A 24,070-nucleotide genomic window follows, 5' to 3' on the forward strand; every position below is an offset into this window, starting at 1 on the left:
CCCTCTTGTGTGTTTATTTAAGCCTGTATCATTGAATTTACAATAAAAAGCGATCCCTCTCCCCCGGCCCGGTTCAAAATTTCGGCGTTATTTTTAGTTTGTAGGAATTGTATTGTTGAACATTCGTTTATTTGGACAGAAAATTAGTCTGTAAGGATTAAAAATTAATTTGCTTTCAAGTTAACTGTATGTTAAATATTGAACTATTAGGTGGTAAAAATCAAATATTTGGTTAAAACTCTAATTACATTGTTAAGAATTTAATTCCTTGATTGAAAACACAATTATTTGTTTGTAAATTCTTTTTTTTAAGTAAAATGATCGGTTTTAGTCGAAGAATCAACTGTTTTGAAAAATTCACAATTTGGATAAAAATTCGAATATTTTGTTGAAAATGTAATTATCTGGTTTAAAAATATACTCTTTTGTTGAAAATTGATCAATTTATTTTAAAATTTAACTGGTTTGTTGAAAATCAGTTTTTTTCTTTTTGAGAAATAATTCATTTTTAGAGAAAATGGAAATTTTCCATTTATGGTTATATATTTATATTTTTCATTAGAATTCAAATATCTGTATAAAAATGAATGTATTTGCTTCAAAATTTATCTTTTTTGGTAAATAAATTATCGTGTTGGTTGAAAATTCGCCTTTTTTGTTGAATTTGTCTTCTTAGGTTCAAAATTCGACTTCTCGGCTGAAAATTGAACTGTTTTGTTAAAAATTTGTTTTTGCTTTGTTGAAAAACCTACTGTTACATTTTTATAAACTATAAAAATTTGTTAAAAAATGGAAACATTTTTTTGAAAATATAATTATCTTGTTGAAAATTCAACTCTGCTTAAAATGCAATTATTTTTCTGGAAATTCGTTTTTTGTTGTTGTCGCTGAATTAACATCTGCTACATTCTTTGTTGAGAATTAAAATTTTTATTGAAATTTCTTATTTTCAGATTGAAAATTCATCTATGTATGTTAAAAAATCAGCTATTTGGATAAAAATTCGGATATTTTGTTGGGAATAATTTTGATGAATAGTAACTTTATTTCCTTAAAGTTAAGAAATAATAATAATTTTATTTCATTATTTTATGCTAAAAAAATTATTTAAAAAGAAGACAATTTTTTAATTTAACATTTAAAACACAGTCAAAACTTAACCAAGCAAACTTCACTTTCATGTAAAAATGAAACTGTTAAACGATCGATTTAATTAAATTTTTAATTGAATGTAACAAGATTTTCTTTGATCTGGCAATGCAAATATTTTTTGGTTTCAAAGAAATTTTGTTTGAATTGAGGAAGAACAAGAAAATTCGTTTTCTAGGTGCTCTAGATTCTTCTATAAAGTTGAAATTGCACGACATAAAGTTTATTTTGAGGCTGGACTATAAAAATCTTAATAGTTCTATATGAATTCACTTTCAGCGCGTAACACGTTTTTGATATTGCCACAAATTAGATTTTTTCTCAACCCAAGTATATATTGGTAGCAAGAAACCTTTATTTTGTTCCAAAAAAGTGCCATAAAAGTCTGATTTGACTTTTTAAAATTGGAATTTTTCCGGCACTTTTCTTCTAAAAATGTTATGCTTAAATGGATATATACCAAACCCTCGATTTAAGGCCAGTGTGCGATTCCCTGCAAATAGCATTGGCCCTAAATCGGGGAAATTCAAACGTAAACAGCCAGGGTCGTCTGAACCGTTTCTGTTAAATTTTTCTCCGTAGTAAAAAATATTTGTTTAATTTCATCCATTTTTTAACTATAACCCATAATCTTTAAACTTGAAGAAAATCGAATCAAATAGTACTTTTAACATATCATTTCCATAAGTCTGTTTTATAGGGTCAAAAACCCCCCATAGGTGAAAAAATGGGTACATTATACTTTAATTATATGTTTGGATAAATTGTTTAAACAATTTATCATTGTTTTTAGCAATGTTCTCTTGGAATAGAGAGAGAAAGTTACGTTTTTTTTTAAATTTCCCCTCTTTGTCCAATTTTTAATTTAAGTGTGGTAATATTTAATCAATGCTAGTAAATATAATGGTTTAATCTATTTATCATTATTGTTAATAATATTCTTTTAGAATAATGCTATGAAATTGCAGTTTTTCAAACAAATTTCATTTTTTGTCCATTTTGAAATTGGACTGAATTAATATTTAATCAAATTTAGCAAAATTATTTTTTTAAACAAATTATTATTTTAAATAATATTATGTTTGAATATTGCCAGAAACTTGCGGTTTTGCCTGAAATATTAAATTTTTTGTCCACTTTTCAATTAGAGCAAAGCAATAAGTATTCGAAGTTAAGAAAAACAATTAATTGAACAATTTATTATTATTCTTAATAATATCCCCTTTGCTTGATGGTAGAAAGTTGCGATTTTTTCAGAAATTTTTAACTGTTTCTCTATTTTTCACTTGGATTGACTGAATAATTTATTAAATTGAAAAAAATGTAACAAATTATTATTTTTAATATTTATCTTTATATTCATGCGTATATTCTCTTGCGTAAGATAGCTTTTTTGTTCAAACAAATTTTTTTAATCCTTTGATAATAAGCAAAAAGAATTAACTTAAAAATATATAATACTCTTTAAAGACGATTCTTATTAAGGTTCACTTATTATTTGTTCATAAATAAGAAGTCAAGGCAAAACTAAAGATTTCAGAAAAAATGAACTTTCTAGTAATATTGGAATTAAATATTAATAATAATAATAATAATAATAAAATTTAAACAATTATTTTCGTTAACGCTAATTAATTATTTAATTAACTCTTATTGAAAATTGGACAAAAACTGGAAATTTATTTTAAAAATTTTAATTATCTAGCATTAATTGAAGAGAATATTCATAAAAAAGTAATAAATTGTTTAAACAATTTATTTCCATCTAATTAAGTGGTATTTTATGTATTAGAAACAATTTTTATTCTTAAAAAATGCAAAAAGTCATGATTAGAGACAAAGACTCGAAAACCCCTTTTTTCACTTACGGTTTTTTTGGGACCCTATCAAAGATCTCAATGTGATCCTAATGGGACTTTTTTAACTCGGATTTGTACTTTTTAATTTATTTAAATCTCATAAATAAAATTGGAAAATCATAAAAAATCATGTAAAATTAAAGGAAAAATATTTTTTCGAATAGTAAATCATTTCTTAGAATCCAAAAATTTTTCTTGAATCAAAGATACTTTTCTTTGAATCAATGAAATGATGAATATTTGTCTTTGATTCAGAGAAATTTTCTATTAATTCACTAAGAAAAATACGTGTTATAACTAAAAGAAACGGTTTCTTTAGGGTAATTTTTACTTATTTAACCAAAACTAAGTTTGGAATGAAGACATACATTTTAAATTAAAGAACAATTTTGATTGTAACCGAAAACCTCTTCTTTTTAAACCAAAGAAATTTCTTCAATTTAAAGAAAGTTTTCTGTAACTGAGAGTTAATTAAATTATTTTTTTCATTTAACCAAAACTGGGACTCAAACAAATTTCTTTAATCACAGAATTTTTTTTACTAATAATATTTATAAAAATGAACCATGATTTTATTTTAAATATTTAATTTTTAAAATAAATAATTAACTCTTCAAACAAATCGTTAAATTTTAAACCGCATATTTGAATGTTCGATTCACAAAGATGATTTTTTAATCAAAATGTTGGTAAAAAAATTGAATTATCGATCAAACAGTTGTATTTTTAACCAAATAGTTAAATTTGTCTTTCACTGAGAGCCAATAAATATTTTTCTTTGAATAAAAGGAATTTTCTTTCAATCAAAGAATAATTTTCTCTGAATCAAAGAATCTTTCTCTTTGAATAAAAGAAATTTTTTTACTGAGAAACGATAAATATAATTTTGCTCGATTTAAAGAAATTTTCTTTTAATTAAAGAATCTTTCTCCTAGAATCAAAAAAACTTTTCTTTGTTGAAAAGCCGATGAATATTTCCCTTAAATTCTCATGCAATTTCTTTGAATAGAAGAATGTTTTTCTTTAAATCAAAGAATCCTTCTCTTTGAATTAGAGAAACTTTTTTTACTGAGAAACGATGAATATTCTTAATTAATTCAAAGGAATTTTCTTTCAATTAAATAATCCTTCTCTTTAATTCTAAGAGACTTTTATTTGACTCAGAATCGATAAATATTTTCCTTTGATTCGAACGAATTTTCTATGAATCAAATAATCTTTCTCTTTGAATCAATAAAACTTTTCTTTGATTAACAGCCGATGAAGATTTTCCTTTGATTCAAAGTTATTTTCTTTAGATCAAAGAACAGTTTTCTTTGAATCAAAAAGTCTTTTTTTTTTAATCAAAATAAATTTTTGTTACTAATAGCCTATAGATATTTTACTTCAATTTAACTGAGTCTTTGTTTAATCAAAGAATCTTTCTGTTGGAATCAAATAAACTTTTTATTGGCTCACAGATGATGAATGTCTTCCTTTAATTCGAATTAATTTGCTTTTTATTAAAGAACAAATTTCTTTGAATCAAGGAGTCTTTTTATTCCAATCCCAGAATCTTTTCCTTTGAATCAAAAAGTCTTTTTCTTTTAATCAAAAAATCTTTTTCTCTGAACCAAAGCATCTTTTTCTTTGAGTAAAAGAATCTTTTTCTGACACTGACATAAAATTTTTCTTTGAATCAAAGAATCCTTTCTTTGACTGAGAGCATATGGATATTTTTCACTTTAATTCAAAGGATAATTTTTCGTTTCAAGAATTTTTCTATTTGAATCAAAGAAACATTTATTTCACTCAGAGCGGATGAATATTTTCCTTTTATTTGATGGTGTTTTCTTTTAATGAACTAATCATTTTCTTAGAATCAAAGAATCGTTTTTCCTGACTTAAGTTAGGATTTGGGTTGATCTAAAAACAGTTAGAAGTTGTGTGAAATGTGAAACTATTTCCTAGTCGGAAATTGTTATCTAACTAATTTGTGAAAGTTTTATCTAGGATCTGGTGACAACAATAATTTACGAAACTTGTAGCACTTTCTTCAAGTAATCCTCAAGACACGACTCGTTGCGTCCGATGCACCGTTATAAACATCGCGCGTGCAACGGTTCAATATTCCCCATTTTTTCTCAAACATTCGCAAAATGTCACTTTAATTTAATACCCCGATTAATTCCGTTCCTTTTGACTAGAAAATTATAACTGTATAAACACATACATACATACATACATACATACATACATACATACATACATATATATATATATATATATCGAAAAAATAACAGTTTACCACAGCCATACAATGGAACCATTAACATTATAAATAATTTGATGTTAATGTTTTTTTCTACTGGTCTAAAATCAATATTTTTTAATACTGATGTTTATTTCTAAATTGTGAACATATTGCTCTTAAGCACCGCGCTGGGATTCGAACCCAAGTCTTTCAGATTGCCGGTCTTCACAAACCCTACAATTTGAATTTTGAAATAATTCCATATACTTATAGGAATAATTTTTGAACGATTTGAATGTTTTATTTATTTTATGTAATGGTTTTGACCAGATAAAATATAATAAATAATTTAATGTTATTTTTTGCTCTTACTAGTCATGTTTTTATTCAAAAATCTATCGAATTTAACAAAAATGTATCTTCTTAGATTGAAAATTTATCTTTTACGGTTGAAAATTCAACTGTTTCATAAAAAATTTGTCCTCGGGCTTAAAAATTGGACTATTTGTTTAAAAATTCAACAATTTTTTGAAAATTCATCCCTTTTGCTTGAGAGTTCAACTATTTGGGTAAAAATTCATATTTGAAAGTAAAAATTCAGCTTTTTGTTTACAAATTCAACTAATTAATTTAAAAGTTAGTTATTGAAATGAAAAGTTAATTATTTGGTTAAATATTCAATTAGTGTGTTCAAAATTCTCCACTGTCATTCAAAAATTCAACCATGTGATCAAAAATTTAACAATTTTATTGCTGAGTTAATTAATTGTTTGAAAATTCAGTTATTTCGTTAAAAATGTACATATGCATGTCAAAAATTAAACTATGTGATTAAAATTCAACTATTTTATTGAAAAGGAAATTATTTCATTGAAAATTCAATGATTTTGATAAAAATTTACCTATGTAAGTCAAAAATTGAATTGTGTGATTATAAATTCAACTTCTTTATTGAAAATTTCATTATTTTGTTAAAAATTCACCGTTTTGAGCCGATTTTTTTAAATTTTATTGAAGAGTTGAATATTTAAATAAAAAGTGAATTATTTAATTAAAGGTTCAATTATTTTGTTAAAAATTCACTGTGTTGAGTAAAAAAATTTTAATTGATTAAAGGGTTAATTATTGAATTGAAATGTTAATTATTTAGTTGAAAAATTAATTATTTTATTAAAAATTTACCATTTTAAGTCAAAAATTCAACTATGAGGATTCAAATTTGATTGGAAAGTTAATTATTTGTTTGAAAATTTAATTATTTTCTTACAAATTCACCGTTATAAGTCAAAAACTCACATGCGTGATAAAAATTTCAACTTTTCTATTGAAAAGTTAATTTTTTAATTGAGAATTCAATTGTTTTGTTATGAACTTAACTTTGTGAGTCAAAAATTTAAGTATTTTATTAAAAAGTTAATTAATTGGTTGAAACTTCAATTCTTTTGTTAAAAATTCATTGTTGTAAGTCAGCCATTTAACATTTTATTAAAAAGTTAATTATTTAGATGAAAATTTAATTATTTTGTTATAAAATCACTATTGTAAGTCAAAAATTGAACCTTGAGAATTCAAAATTTGATTAAAAAGTTAATTATTTCTATGAAAACTCGACTATTTTTTAAAGAATTCTCCGTTGCGAGTCCAAAATTCAACTGTGTGATAAAAATTCAAATCTTAATAAAAAAGTTAATTCTTTAGTTGGAAATTCAATTCTTTTATTAAAAATTCACCGTCCTAAAGTAAAAATTGGTTAAAAATTTGTCATTGAAGGTTTTAATTTCACCTATTTGGTTGAAGAGTTATCTTTCTTTGTTGAAAATTCCACTTTTCAAATTTAAAAGTCGACTGTTTTCTTAAATATTCGGCTTTTCACTAAAATAATTTTTAAAAATAAAATAAAAAACTAAACAGACATTAAAAATTAAAAATATACTGGTACTTTTTTCTTAAACTTGGTTATATGAAAGTTATAACTTTGGTGATTTTAATTGTATCAATGTGTTTTTTTTAATTATTCGTAAAAGAACGTAGTTTAAAAAAATAATTTTTCAACCAAACAATTTTCTAAGACTTCTAGGATTTTTCAAAAACTAACTTTTAAACTGGGCTTCTGAAAAAATCCACTTTTTATTTTTTTATATAGATAATTTGAAATGTCCGCTACAAACCCTGCAAAGATCAAAATGGTATCTCCTTCAGTTTTTGAGAAATATGGTAAAAAGTACACTTAAAAATCTCCAAAATTTAGTTAAAAAATTAGTTTTTGAAAAATCCAAGAAGTTTTTGAATATTTTGTATTCAAAAAAATATTTATTAAAAACTGCGTCCTTTCACGAATAATTAAAAAAAAAATCACCTTAATAACATTAAAATTACAAAGTTCCAAAAGTTTGAAAAAAAGGATTAAAATTTTCAATTTTGATTACCATCTAAGTTTTTTTTATTTTTTCAAACATTATTTTAGTTTTTTTTTAATATCTAAATTAATTTCATTCAAACGAATTTATTCTCAAATTTTTGTGGAATTTCTCCTATATTTAATGTTTACTGAGTAAATTGACTACAAAAATCTTACGAGGTATCAATTTACCCCATCATATTCGTGAGAAAATATTTTTTCTAGAGCCGAGAATAATGTGTAAATCTATACACCTTGGAGAGTAAGAATTTCCGATATTGACACTCTAAGCTTCTAGGGTCCTGTTCAATTATATAGATACAGGTGTGAAAATTTCTATGATTTTTTTTTAAACTAAATAAAGCCTCGGCTCAAAGAACATTGTATTAACAGTAAGGTGGTCTAAAAATGCATTTGATTTTTTTCGAATTCTTATGCATACCGCCCCGAAAATTTTCCCAAATCAGATGAAAATTAAATCATATTTTTGTTAAAATTATATTTAGAGGTTGCGCACAGTGGGAGCAAATGCATTTTTTTCGTTCAAAAAAAACCAGAGCCTTCAATTTTGGTCTAAATTTTAATTTAAAAAATTAAAGTTCATTAAATTCTAAAGAGCTTAACAGTCCGAACTTTTATCTCCTCTATTTGTTTATTAATAATTTGTCCACCCTGAAAATACTGAAATTTTCTACATAACGATTTTTCACGCTTTAATAACTGATCATGAAAACTTTATATTGTTTTAATTTAATGTTTAGGCACTCATAGAATACAAATAATTTGTTTATTGTTCGTATTTGCAATAAACAAATTTTAGGAACAAGTGGCCAAATAGTCTTTTTATCGGTAAAATTTGTTTTGCTAAAAGTGCTCCATATTAATGTAGGAATGACATTTTATTAAAGAAATAATTTAAAAGTTTATAATCACCGTTGTTATAAACAATTCTTGTGACAAAATATTAAAATTTGCCTTTTTTCAGCTTATAATTTCGTTCCATCGCCCGCACGATTTTAGGTATTACTGAAAATAATAAATATTTTATAATATTTAATTTAAATTAAAAATATTAGAAAAGTTAAGAATAACCAATGTTATTAACAATTTTTGTGACAAAATATTTAAACTTAAGGTTTTATCAAATTTAAATTTCCTATGATGGCCAGAACGGTTACAGAAATTCCTGAAAATAATATATCTTCAATAATATTTTGTCAAATGTAAACATTTGAGTAACCCGACTTTTTCCAAGTGAAACTGCCAAAATTTGAAATTTGTTTATATAAATTGTTAATAAACATTAAAGTTGTTAAATTTTACTAAATATTATTAAAGATAATTTGTTTAGAAATATCCGTAGCCATTCTAGCGGTCAAAGAAAACTAAAATTTGATAAAACCTTAAATTTGAATATTTTGTCACAATTATTTATAACAATGGTTATTGTTATCTTCTCAAACATTCTTGTGATTGACATTCATTTGTCTAACAGCTAAAAATATTTCCAGAGCGAAAAAGTTTTTCCTATTGAGAAAGAGCCAAAATTTTGAATTTGTTTATACAAATTTTAATTCTTGTATTTGATTAAATATTAAGAAATATTTATTATTATAAGAAATACCTGAAATCGTTCTGGCGATTGAAGGAAATTATAATTTTAAAAAAATCTCCAATTTTCATATTTTGCTACAAGAATTGTTATAACAATGGTTATTATAAACTTTGCAATTCGTTTTGTAATTAAATGTCATTCATACATTAATATGAAGCACTTTCAGCAAACAGAATTTTTTTCACTTATGATAAGACTATTTGCTAATTTGTTCGTAAAATTTATTTATAACAAATAAATGGAATAATAAACAAATTATTTGTATTATATGAGTCCCTAAATATTCATTTAATATAATTTAAAGTTTACCTAAAAAAGACTATTTTAAATGATTAAATATTTACTTAAATTGTTTAAACAATTTATTATTGTTCTTAGTCATTTTATTTCACAATAAAAATAGAAAGTCGCAATTCTTTCAAACATTTTTTCACATGTTGTCCAATATTCAATGAGAGTGAGGTCAGATTTAGTGCATTTTACATAAATAATAGTTTAAACAATTTATCATTATTTTTAATAGTATTCGCGTCTCTTTATGGTAGACAGTTGTAGTTTTTACTAATCTTTTTAAACTATTGGTCTATTTTTTACTGTATTGACTTAATAGTTAATTAAGTTTAGCAAAAATAATTGCTTAAACAAATTATTATTCATTTTAACTATCTATTATATTAATACTAGATTAGTGCGTTTTTTCATTTTCAAGTTCTCGTACACTTTTAAATTAGATTAAATTAATAATTAATTCAAGTTAACAAAAATAATTGTTTACACAATTTATTATTATTTTTAATAATATTATCTTTTCTTAATTGTACAAAGTTGCGGGTTTTTCTGAAATTTTTAACTATTTGCCTATTTTTCTTTTTATTAATTTTTTTTAATAACCAATTAACCTTAGCAAAAATAATAGTTTAACAAATTATTATTCTTTTAAACTACATTCATCTATATTAATACTAGATAATTGTATTAATTTCTGACATTTCAAACTTTTCGTCAAATTTCTACTTAGCAAAGTAATAATCAATGCAAGTTAACACAAAAAAATGTTTAAACATTTTATTATTGTTTATTTTATTATCTTAGATAAGTGCTACAAAATTACGGTTTTTCTCAAATTTTCAACTTTTGGTGCAGTTTTTAATTGATTCTAGTTAATATTTTATTCCATTTAGCAAAACTAATTTTTGTCCACTTTTTACTTACTGATATAATAATTAATGCGAGTTGACAAAAATAGTTTTTTGAACAGTTTATTATTGTTTATAACTACATTCTTTTAGATAAGCACAGGAAAGTTGCGGATTTTTCTGTAATGTTTAACTTTGATTTGCCTTTCTACTTATGAAAAAATAATAAACATTAAAAATAATCATATTTTAAACCATCTCTTTCTTTTTTGTAAATATATTTTTCTTAAACAAAGCAGATATTTTAAATATTCTTTAAATTTTCTACATGGATCATATTAAATATTAATTTTTCTTAGAGTAGTTACTAAGAATCTTTTTTTGAATTAATGTTATTATTTATTATTTGTGCCTAACTTGCGTTAATTGATATTAACTTAATGTGTAAAAAGTTGACCAAAATTGAAAAAATTCGAAAGAAATCACAACTTTCTAGCAATTATGTAAGGAAAGATAATTATTAACAATAAAAAATTGTTTAAACAATTATATTTGTTAATTTTCATTAATTATTACTTTACTAACTAAGTGAAAGGTAGACAAAAAGTGGAAAATTTTCGAAAAAACCGCAAATATCTAGCATTAGTATAGGAGAAGATAGTTTTTAACAATGATAATTTTTTAAAATAATTATATTTGTTAAATTTCAATAACTTATACCTAATCTAAGTGAAGAGGGGACTAAAAGTTAAATATTTCAGACAAATCCGCAAATTTTTAGCACTATTTAAAGGTAGTATTATTTTAAATAATAATAATAATAATAATAATTTGTTAAAATAATTTAGGTTAATATCTAAGTATAAGTATAAAGTACTATTTTATCTATCAAAAAAATCTGGATAAAAAAATAAAAAAACCATAATTAGTGCAAAAAAATCGCAAGATCCTTTTTTCACTTATGGGTTTTTTTTGGAACCTATAAAAGAGAGTTATGGGGTTTATACTCAAAATGTAATATTTAATTCGTATTCTGTGGCTAATTGGGAAAATAAATGTTGAATTTCAATTCGATTCACCTAATATTGACGATTCTGAATAAAATTTAGAAAAACCTCTATTTTTCTTATGGGATCTCCCATAAGAAAAATAGACATTCAATCTATATTTGCACTCTAACAGTAAACATTCCCAATGATCGAATTTCAAGTTTTTTTAAGTCTTGCTTGTTTCTCTTTCCGTGAGATTTTGATTCAAAGACTTACATTCGTAATATGTGGTACGAGTACGATATCGTGAAAGAATTATCGTCATAATGGGGTCGGTAAAGTGGCATTGCTCCCGGCTACCTGTTCGCCGTTGCTGATTTTTTATTTGTTTTCTGTGCAACATCTGTCTTACGCATTACAAATTATTCGAGAGAAAAAAAAGAAAGGAAATTACCATAATTCTTCCTCTCAAACTCAAAAGAGACTAAACGGTAGAAATTAACTACTTATACCTATTTAACTATAATTACTTTCTGAAAATAAATGTTTTATATAGTTCACAACAATTAAAAGTTTTAATCATTTAAAAAATATTTTTAAAAACTCATTAATATAGGTTTTAAGACAATTTTTTTAAGTTGGAAATTTGAAAGTCAAAAAAATAAAATAACAAGAAAGAACTTTAAAAATTGGAAATATGTTTCAAAATTTTTTAAATAAAGTTACATTCCGTAACTTGTAGAAAATTCATCAAAATAGATGTGGGACAATTTTTTTTAATATGAAAATTTGAAATTACTACAAATAAAATTATAGTAACAAATTCAAATGAGCGGAAATAATTTAAAAACAATATTTGTTTAAAAAAACAATCAGACAAAACCATTCTTAATAATTTTATGAAATTGACGGAAAAAGAGCCCGTAGGGGCCCTTTTTCAAAATTCGCCATTATTCGAATTAGAAACCCGTTATAAATAATATACCAAGTTGATGTCGATATTTTAATATTTCAAATAGCTAATGACAATTAAAAATGTGAATTAAAAAAATTTGCTAGAAAAATCATCAAAATAAGTTTTAAACTAATTTCTTTTAGTTAAAAGTTTGAAAGTAGTGCAAATGAAATAAGAGCAACAAATTTGAAAGAGTAAAAATAATTATTAAAAACGATTTATTTATAAAGTGAATCAATAGAAGCACTTGTTAATAATTGTTAAGAATTATACCAAAATCCTCAAAATAGGTTATAAACTAATCTTTTTATGTTGAAAATTTTAAAGTGGTACAAAATAAATAATAGCAACGTATTTGAAAGATTACAAATAATTAAAAAAAAAAAAATTTGTCAAGAAAGATCAATAAAAAAATACTTTTTAATAATGTTGCGTCATTTATGAAAAAGGACCCCAATGTTTCTTTTCCAAAATTTGCTTTAAATCAATGTCGCGTCTTTTTTTAATAATATATGGAGTTCATATTTTGAATTTAATATTTGCAAAGTTCAATAACAATAAAAAAATTTAATTCCTAAAAAAATATAGAAGAATCCTAAAAGTAGGTTATAAACTAATTCTTTTAAGTTGAAAATTTGTAAGTTGTATGGAAAAAATAATGGCAACGTATTTGAAAGATTATAAATAATTCAAAACAAAGTTTGTCAAGAAAAATCAATAAAAAAGCACTTTTTAATAATTTTACATCATTCATTAAAAAAGAACCCAAAAGGCCCTTTTTCAAAATTCGGTTCAAATCGAATGTCACAATTTTTTTTTATAATATCTGAAGTTCATATTTTAATTTTTATATTGGTAATATTTAATAACAATTCAGAATTTAGATTATTAAAAAATTATGAAAAAATCTTCAAAGTAGGTTATAAACTAATTTTTATAAGTTGAAAATTTGCAAGTTGTACGGAATAAATAATGGCAACGTATTTAAAAGATTATAAATAATTCAAAACAATGTTTGTCAAGAAAAATCGATAAAAAGCACTTTTAAAAAATTTTGCGTCATTCATTAAAAATGACCCAAAAGGCCCTTTTTCAAAATTCGGTTCAAATCAACTGTCACACTTTTTTTTTATAATATCTGAAGTTCATATTTTTATTTTTGTAACATTTAATAACAATTCCGAATTTAGATTATTAAAAAGTTATGGAAAAATCATTAAAGTAGGTTATAAACTAATTTTTTTAGGTTTAAAATTTGAAAATGATACAAATGAAATAATAGTAATGAATTTTTAGGAGCGAACATAATTTAAAAAAACTATTTGTTGGAAAACCCAATCAAAAGAATCATTTTAATAATTTTACGAAATTGATGGGAAAAAGGCCCATATAGGCCCTTTTTCAAATTGCGGGTCAAATAAACTCGCCTCCTATAAATAATACATCAAGTTCATATTAATATTTTACTATTTTGAATAGTTAACAACAAATAAAAATTTAAATTATTAAAAAACGGTAGAAAAATCCTTAAAGTAGGTTATAAACTAATTTTTTAAAGTTGAAAATTCGAAAGTGATAGAAATAAGATTGTAGTAATTAACTCAAATTAGCGAAAATAATTTTTTTTAAACTTATATTTTTTGTTGCACATATCTACAGCTATATTATGTACAAAAAAAATTAAATTGATGAAAAATTATTTGTTACAATCATTAATTAAGAGAAGCACCTTAAAAAAATTATATAAACATAATAAAAATAGATTCAACACTAATGTTTCAAAGCCGTAAAGTTGAATCTGGAAAAAATAAATAATTTGTTTTAAACTTATATTTTTTATTGCACATATCTACAGCTATATTATGTACAAAAAAAATTAAATTGAAAAATTATTCGTTATAATAATTAATTAAGAGAAGCACCTCAAAAAAATTATACAAAAATCATAAAACTTTCAATAATTTTACAATATTTATAGAAAAAGGATCCATAAACCATATTCATCGTGAGCCTGCATGTTTTTATAAAAATCTATGACGAAAATTTTTTAAAATAAAATTTAGAGTACATATTATCACAGCTCTATAAAGAACAAATATTTGAAATTTATTGCCTTTCATTAAGGACCATTTTTTATTCAAGGACCTTAGACTTCGGTTGCGATCAGAAAAAAATCTTTTCTTGAGATTTTGCGGATATTGCAGGCACAAAATTTTTTGTTTTAATCCCTTAATTTTGAGATTATTGGCTCAAAACTTTTTTAGGTTTGATTTTATTCAAAGGAAAAAAACTTGATAAATTATCAAACATAACAAATATGCAAATTCATAATTAAACATTTATCTTGACAGCGTTATGAGAAGGATCCAGAGAGTTACGTATTTTTTGAACGGGCCGTTATCAATAAATGTTTAATTTTAGCCATAGAAAGTAATGAGCCAAATTTATTCATTTTCTAGATTTTCAAGCGTTTGAATAATATTTAAAAAATTAAATTATAATTCTATATGCAACTCTCCATAATATTGAGATTAAAATTAAGTTGAAAACATTTAATAAGAAAACGAAAACATGTTTTACGCAATGGCAAAATTCGCACGTTCAGCCTGTTTGTTCTTACAACTACTTTGATGAGGCAAATCTTGATTTTCTTTGTTTGTAAATAACAATTTATTAAAAATAAATTTTTTCACAAGAATTTAAGTCTTACATTGAAAAGTCTTTTAAAAACTTATGTTTCAAGAAAATTTTATTTGAAATTTGGAAAACTTTATTTTGGAAAATTTAAATAAAATATAAACTCTCAAAAAGTCAACTTGTGCAATTCTACTGTGCATGTACATTTTTTTTTAGTTTATGCATTAAAGGATTTTTTGGAAAATTTAAAAAAGTAAACTTTTCTGTCGCTCTTTAAAGTAGTTTTTTACTGTGAAGAGTTAAATTGTTGAAGTCCAATTTAGATTCTTCCAATTCAAGAATATCTAATTTATAGAACACAAAATACAAATTTAAAAATCTTGATCATTTTTCAACCCTGTTTTTCGAGCTGTTTTTAATTAATTGCTTTTTGTTGGAAATTTTGTATCTAGAAATTAAATTTTAATTTCTTGAAATTTCAAATTTTAACACAAATAAGATTTGATAAGAAAAGAAAAAAAAACGAAATTTGGTTTTAAGAAAGATGGGTTTGTTCTAAGCCAAATTAAACCTGTTTTAAGCAACAACAACAACACTTTCAAGACAAAAGTTCGGTATAAATTAAAATGTAACAAAAATAAGCTTTATTAAGAAAAGAAAAAAAAACAGAAGCAAAATTTTATTTCAAGAAAGCTGCTCTTGCTTTAAGCCAAAAGAAGGTTCAAAGAATATTTTTAAGAAAATCAATCGGTTTAATTCTTAATGCAACTAAAATAAACCTTCATAAAAAAGGAACTACAAAAAAAAATTGTTTTCAGATGAACTTGTTTTACGAATAAAGGTATTTTGTTTTGATTCTAAAGGGTCTTGTTTTAAACTAACAAAATTAAACTTTAATAAGAAAAGGAAACAAAACGCAAAAAAGTTGATTTTAAGGCACAAGGGTCTTATTTTAAGGCAATGAAATAGGATGACTTTAAGAAAACACAATCAGTTTAATTTAGAATGTAACAAAATTAAGATTTAATAAGGAAGAAAAAAACAACAGAAAAATATTTTTTTAAGAAAGATAGTCTTGTTTCTAGACAGAAAAATTGTCTTAAGGTCTACTTTTAAAATAAACTACTGTTTTAATTCAACATACTACAAAATTAAGCTTTAATAAAAAAAGAAAACAGAAAAAAATTTCATTTGGAGAAAGATGTACTTGTTTTAAGATGAAGCAGTTTTGTGTAAAGCCAAAGAGGTTATTTTTTAAGCAAAAAGAAAATATTTTTAAGACAAAAATTCGATATAATTTAATATATAAAAGAGTACCGCTTTATTATGAAAAGCAGAAAAAAAATTTGTTTTAAGAAAGATGCTCTTGCTTTAAGCCAAAAAAGTCTCGGAGTATATTTTGAAGACAATCGATCAGTCAATTTATGACGTAACAAAAGTAAGTTTTCATCCGAAAAGAACACAACAATAAACAAATCAGGCCATAAGAAGATGGTATTGTTTTAAGCCAAAATAAAGTATTGGGATTTGGTTAAAGGATAAAAAATTGGCTTAATTTGACATGTTTCAAAAGTAAACTTTAATAAGAAAAGAAAAAAAAATAGAAAAAAAGGTTGATTCGAAAAAGAGTTTTGTTTAGGGTTTAAGGGGTCTTTTTCTAAGCTACAAAAATAGTTCTAGGTTCTTATTTCGAAACAAACATTTGGTTTAATTTAAGATGTAACAAAACTAAGCATTAGTCAAAAAAGAAAAAAACACGAAAAAAATTGTTTTTGAGAAATATGGTATTGTTTTAGGACAAAGGAATCTTGTTTTATTAGAAAAAAATAGTATTATAATCTACTTGTAAAAAAATTGATTGGCTCCATGTACGTTAAAACAAATTAAACTTTAATAAGAAAAGAAAACGAAACAGAAAAAATTGTTTTAGAAAGATGGTTTAAAGGCACAGAGGTCTTATTTTAAGACAAATATTGGTTTTATGAAAGATTGTTTTGGTATAAACCCAAAAATAGTTTTAAGATCTACTTTTAACACAAACTATCTGTTTAATTGAATATCTAACCAAACTAAGCTTTTATAAAATCGAAAACAGAAAAAATTGGTCTTACGAAATATCGTCTTTCTTTAGTCAAAAAATATTCTTAGGGTCTAATTTGAAAATAAAAAACATTCTTTCAAATTGAAAACTGTTCAAAAAATGTGTATCTTGCAATTTGATTATAAATTACTATTAAGACATAAAATCGGTTTAATTTAAGGTGAAAAATTTAAGTTTTAATAATAAAAGTGGGAAAACAGAAAAAAAGTTTTAAGAAAAATGGTCTTGTTTGGAGACAAGGAGGTATTGGTTTAAGCCAAAAAGCAATTTTAAGACCTGTTTTTAAAACAAATTGTCGGTTTAATTTTTTGTGTAATAAAATTATTCTTTTTTGCAAGAAAATAGAGGGAAAATTAGTTTTTAGAAAGATGTCCTTATTTTAATCGATACTTGTTTTAATCGATATCTTGTTTTAATCGACATCTTTGAGCGTAGTAATAATTGTTTTTCTTCCATATAGCATTATTATTTCTTGAAATTATTCACGTCACACTGAATTTTTATTTTCTTGGCATAGAATGCTTTTTTTTGTATCAAATATTTGTAATTTTTATTTAGCCTCCCCACATGCCAGAATCAATTTTTTATTTTGGCGAAAATTAAAAAATTTCATTTTTGTAGCTTCCAGAAACCAATTTCCAAAACCTGTGAAATTGCAATTTGAAAATTCTTGAACGATTGACTCAAAATTGGTTTAATTTTTTAGATCAAAACTCTTTTACCTGCATTCTGAAATTCAATATCTCGAGTGCAAGTCTTTATTAATTATATTTTTTCAATTTAAATCAAGATTAAATTTTTTGTTGCCATCAGCAGCCTAGCCTGATTTAATTTGTGGTCAGTGTAGCTTTGAGATTGTCAAAATTCTTAAACGATTTATTAAAAATTGGTTTACTTTCTTAAATCAAATTTTTTTACCCTCATTTTAAAGCACAATATCTCGGGTGTAAGTTTTTATTTGATTTTTTAATTTAAATGAAGATTAGAATTTTCGTTGCAATTCGCAGACTAGTCTGATCCAGTTTGTGGTCAGCATTACATCGAGATTGTCAAAATTCTTGAGCGATTTACAAAAAATTGGTTTAGTTTTTTAGTTAAACACTTGTTTACACTTATTTGGAAGCTCAATATCTCGAGTTTATATATTAATTTTTTTATTTAAATGAAAATTAAATTTTTTGTTGCTGTCCGCAGCTCAGCCTGATCCAACTTTTGGTTAGTGTTACTTTGAGATAGTCAAAATTCTTGAACGATTTACTCAAAATTAGTTTACTTTTTTAGATAAAAACTTTTTAAACCTCATTCTAAAACTCAATATCTTGTTTTTAAGTCTTTATTTTTTGTTTGATTTAACTAAAGATTAAATTTTTTGTTGCAATCCGCAGACCAGCATGATCCAACTAGTGGTCAGTGTCAATTTGAGATGAAAAATAATTTGAAAAAGAAACTTTCTATCTCCAATAATCTAAAACCCAAAGAACACGAAAACTGCTTATGATTTTGATTTAAAAAATTACATTATTAGGTCTGTTTTTTTTTCTTTTTTTATGACGAAAAGAGTTTAACGGAAATGAAGATTTAATAAGAAAAGAAAACACCAAAGGACAAAAATTTAGTTTTTAAAAATATTGTTTTGTTTTAAGGCAAAGGGTTCTTGTTTTTAAATTTAAAAACCGGTTTAATTGAATACGTAACAAAATTAGACTTCTAAAATAAAAAAAAACTGGTTTAAGAAATAACACAATAAAGCTATAATAAATAACAAACTAATAAAAAATGAATAAATCGAAAAAATGTTTAAAGAAATGTGATTTTGTTTTAAGACTATCGCGTCCTTTTTTAAAGCAAAAATGGTCTTAGGGTCGACTTAAAAAAGAAACATTCTGTTTAATGTGAGATGAAAGAAAATTAGGCTTCTATAAGAAAAGAAAACAACCAATACTTTGGTTTTTAGAAAGATGGTATCGTTTTCGGCTAAAAATTAATTTTAGTGTATTGTCGAGATAAAAAATCGGTCTAACTTAGAATGTTGCCAAATTAAGTTTTAATCGAAAAAGAAAAGAAAAAAATTGTTTTAAGAGAAAGGGGTCTCGTTTCAATAAAAGCAAAATTTGAGGATCTTCTTTTAAGAGAAACAATCTGTTTAATGTAGGATGTAAAAAAATTAGGTCTTCATGAAAAAAAACAATAATTTGGTTTAAAAAAAAAAGATGCTCTTGTTTTCGGCAATGAAAATAGTTGTAGTGTCTACTGTCAAGATAAAAATCGACTTCATTTAAGATGTTGCCAAATTAAATTTTAAGAAAAACAGGAAAAGTAACAGAAAAAAGAATTTGGTTTGAAGAATAATGTACTTGTTTTAAGCCAAAGGGGTCTTGTTTTAAGCCAAAAAATCTAACCGTACTTTTAAGAAAAAAAAATGAATTTACTCTAGGGTTTATGTAGCTTGTATGTTATTACCACCATACATTAATGATCTTTGAAAATTTCTAATTTTAAACGCCCGCTTCCTAGTTGAAATTGATAAGATTTGTTCCATTTAAATTTATTTTCCTTGAAATGCTTTTACTTTAGATTTTAAATCAGAACAAGGCTTACAATTATAGAAAATTTGTTGAGATTTAAAAAACAAATGTGACAATCTTGAACATTCATGAAAAACTGTTTATTATGGTTTTCTGTTCAAATTTTGGCATCTTGACATTTAATTCTTAACCCTCGAAACTATGAATTATTGTAATTATAAATGTATAGAAATTGTTGAATTTCGAAAGCTTCAAACGAAAATTGTTATATTTTGTAGCCTGTCAATTGAAACTTCTTCAATTTTGAACAAAACAAAAAAAATCTCTGAATAAAAAATGTTATTATTGTTAATTACTTAATAATTCCAAACGAACCCTCTATTTAATAAAAAAATTCAGAAATACATACAAATATTGTTTAAGAAAGAAATTTATAACAACTTTAAACTTTTATGAAAAACTGTTTGTTGATCGCTTTCTCTTTAAAGTTGTGTACCTTGACATTGAACTACAAACTTTCGAAATTATAAATTGTTCACTTAAAAATGTATAGAAATACTTAAATTTCGAAAGTTTAGCAAACCCAAAAAAATGTTATATCCCTTCCATTGAAATTCCTTCAATTTTGAAAGATTGAAAACCAAAATTTGTAAATTTAGAACCATCACACATTCAATGGTCTACTTAAAAAACAACTTAATTAAAAATTCGAAAAAGATGTTATGGTCTAGTTTTTATTGAAAAGATGATATTAATGAGTCTAATTTTTTTCTCCTTAGGATCAGGAGAGTTTAACAGCAGGTAAAAAATTATTTTTTACCTGTTGCTTCCTCTCGCGTGACTCGAAGTTTCCAGGTGAGGATTCACATTTCCGTATCCATTGGATTGTACGAGTCCATATCGCTCGCGAACCGTTTAATTGTTTAACGGGCACAAAACGTGATTTTTAACATGAAAAATAGTACGCTTTCGCGCGAAATTGGATAAGCGACCATACAACGCTGGTTACCACCGCAACACTGACCTGCCACCATGGAACAGAACCAACTAACAGAACAGTCTTTTCCTTCTCTCTCTCTCTCTCTCTCTTACTCTCACACGCACTTTGCTCTCTCTCTCACTATTTCTCTCTTTCTCTTTCTGTCTCTCACTCGCCGCTTGGTGCTCCCTACATTTTGCCCCCTTTTACCCCCCCCCCCCTCCCCATCATTGCCAGAGTTCCTTGGACCACGCGCTCACAAACACAAGAGTATGAGGCTGAGCACGAGTCACATTTTTCACACTGCCATCCGAGAGCCAAAGTCTGTGTCCTACAGAGTGTACTTATACTCAGTACTGTTGAGCACTTTTGAAGGGGAAAAAAATGTAAAAAGGGAACCTGCAATTCTTGGCGCTCATCCTAAAGTTTGAGATGAATTTAGCTACAGCCTAGAGAAAAAAATCTTGCTTTTCTCTAAGATTAATTTTCAAAATTAAATTTTTCTGGAAAAAACAGATCTACTTTTCCTGAAAATAAGACGTTTTTGGTTTCATACAAAACCCCTTTATCTTAAAACAAGTCCATCTTTCTTCAAATACAATTTTTTTCTGTTTCCTTTTTTTTCTCATTTAGATCTTGAATTAAACAGGTAATCTATTTGACAAGTAGACCCTGAGACTATTTTTCTGGCTTAAAACCAGACCATCTTGCTTAAAACAAATTTCTTCTCTTTTTTGTCATTTTCTTATTAAAATTTTATTTTGTTCCATTCTGAATTATAACGATTGTTTTTCTTAAACTCAGTCTCTCTCTAATCCTTAAAATAAGACCCCTACGCCTTAAAATCATTTTCTTGAAAAACAACTTTTCAGTGTATCGTTTCCTTTTCTCATTAAATTTATCCTAAATTAAATCATTTGTTTTTTCTTTAAATCAGACTTTTTTATAGCCTTAAAATAAGACAAGTAGACTATAAGACAATTTTTTTCGCTTAAAACAAGATCCCTCTGACCTAAATCAAAACCTCTTTTCTTAAAAACAATTTTCTTCTGTTTTTTTTCATTTCTTATTAAAGCTTAATTTTGTTACATTGTAAATTAAAGCGAGTCTATTTCTTAAAAGTAGACCTTAAGAATCTTTTTCTGGTTTAAAACCATATCATATTTTCTTTAAACCAATTTTTTGTTTATTTAAGCTTAATTTTTTACGCCTTAAATTAAACCGTTTACTGGTCTTAAAAGTAGACCCTAAGACTCTTTCTTTGGACTCAAACAAGATCATATTTTGTAAAGGGCACATTTTTTTACTTTTCTTATTAAGGCCGAATTTTGTTGCATTTTAAGTAAATTGACTTTTCTACATTTTAAAGCAAATTGACTTTTTGTTGTAAAAGTGGATCCTAAGACTATTTGATTGGCTTAAAATAAGGTCCCCTGCTTTAAAAGAAAACTTTTCTAAAAACAAGTTTATTTATCTTCAAACTTAATTTTATTTGATTTATTTATTTAAGTTTAATTTCGTAACGTGTTAAATTCAGCCGAGTGAAACTCGGATTATTTTATTACATCACGAATTAAACCGATTTTTATTCTTAAAAGTTGACCTTAGGATTTACGACTTTTTTTCTTATTTAGGCCTAATTTCTTACAACTTAAATTAAGTCGATTGCTTGTCTTAAAAGTAGACCCTAAGGCTTGTTTTGTATAAAACAAGACGATATTTCCTAAAAATAACTTTCTTCTTCAAGCTTAATTTTTGTACATCTAAAATTAAGCCGATTGCTTCTCTTAAAAGTAGACTCTAAGAATAGTTTTCTGGCTTAAAACAAGACCATCTTTTTTACACAATTTTCTTCTGTTTTTTTTATTTTCTTGTTAAAACTTAATTTTGTTACATCGCGAATTAACCCGATTTTTAGTCTTAAAACTTTACCTAAGACTATTTTTTTTGGCTTAAAACAAGACCATCTTCCTTCTTAAATCTTACCTTGGTTCTATACTAAATTAAGATAATTGTTTTTCACACTATCTTCCGAGTGATTACAAGAGACATTTGCCTTAAAAAAGGCGATCTTTCTTAAAACCAACTTTTTTATTATTGAGACCTCATTTTTTTACACCTTTAATTAAGCCGGTTGCTTGTCTTAAAAGTAGACCCTAAGGCTTTTTTTGTCAAAAACAAGGCAATATATCTTAAAACTAACTTTTTTTGTGTAAGCTTAGTTTTTAAAATCTTAAATTAAGCCGATTGCTTGTCTTAAAAGTAGACCATAATTCTTTTGTTTGTCTAAAACAGGACAATATTTCTTAAAACTAACTTTTTTCTTTAAGCTTAATTTTCTTACATCTTAAATTAAGCCGATTGCTTGCCTTAAAATTCGACCCTAAGATTATTTTTTCCGTCTAAAATAAGACCCTCATTATAAAGACCACATTTTTTGTTTTTGTTTACTTTTCTTATTAAAGACTATTGTTGTTATATCTTAAAATAAACGGTTTTTTTTGTATAAGAAGACCCTAAGACTAGTTGATTGTCTTAAAATAAGACAACCTTCCTTAAAAAGAAAACATCCGTTGTTTTTAAGCAAGTCCATTTATCTTTAAACCCTGTTTTTTAAAATTTATTTATTAAAGCTTAATTTCGTAATAAGGTAAATTTCAGCCGATTTTTCATCTTAAAATCAAACTCTAACACTATTTGTTGGCTTAAGATAAATCCCCTTGATTTTTAAACAAGTTTTTCTTTCTTCATATCAATTTTTGTTTCTTTTCTAATTCTTTTTTCATTGAAGCTTCATTTTGTGGCATCGTGAATTAAACCGATTTTTTCTCTTAAAAGTATACCTTATGACTATTTTTCTGACATAAATCAAGATCCCGTTTCTTAAAATCAATGTTTTTTCTTTCTTAATTTCCTCATTAAAGCTTACTTTTGTTTTATACTGAATTAAGCTGATTTTTTTTCTCAAAATCAGACTGTTTCGTGACCTTAAAATAAGATCCATGTGCCTTAAAATCACCTTTCGTATAACCAACATTTTTTTGTTCAAGCTGAATATTGTTACATCTTGAATGAAACTTATTTTTTGTTGCAAAAGTTGATCCCAATATTATTTATCTGGCTTAAAATAAGAACACCTTGGGTTAAAATGAAACCCCATTTGTCTTAAAAGAAGTCAATTTTTCGTCAAAGCAAATTTTCTATCTTCAAGACAGACAAAATTCATTTTCTATTTTTTTCTATTATTATTAAAGCATAATGTTGTTGCATTTTGAATTAGGTCGATAGTTTCTGCTAAAAGTAGATCAGACGACTATTTTTGGGCTTGAAACATAATCATCCATCTTAAAAATATTTTTTTTCCTGCTTTGGTCTCTTTTCTTGTTAAAGATTCGATAATTTTGTTATTTTGTTCAATAAAATTCCTAAGCGTAGACTTCAAGACTATTTTGTAGTTTAAACAAGACCGTCTTTCTTAAATCCTAATTTTTCTA

At 24.9% G+C, this 24,070-nt stretch overlaps 1 protein-coding gene across 5 annotated transcripts in view; it reads right to left on the reverse strand.

Moving 5' to 3' along the window:
• Window positions 1–20,615, reverse strand: part of LOC117169247 — a 151,171-nt gene extending 130,556 nt beyond the window's left edge. For all 5 annotated transcript variants that reach the window (XM_033355520.1, XM_033355522.1, XM_033355523.1 and 2 more), the window contains exon 1: window positions 20,418–20,615. The gene's annotated coding sequence lies outside the window, so the exon portion shown is untranslated. The remainder of the gene's footprint in view (window positions 1–20,417) is intronic.
• Between the last annotated feature and the right edge of the window lie 3,455 nt (window positions 20,616–24,070).

This window comes from Belonocnema kinseyi, chromosome 3, assembly GCF_010883055.1.
Source record: "Belonocnema kinseyi isolate 2016_QV_RU_SX_M_011 chromosome 3, B_treatae_v1, whole genome shotgun sequence".
NCBI classification, from domain to species: Eukaryota; Metazoa; Arthropoda; class Insecta; order Hymenoptera; family Cynipidae; genus Belonocnema; species Belonocnema kinseyi.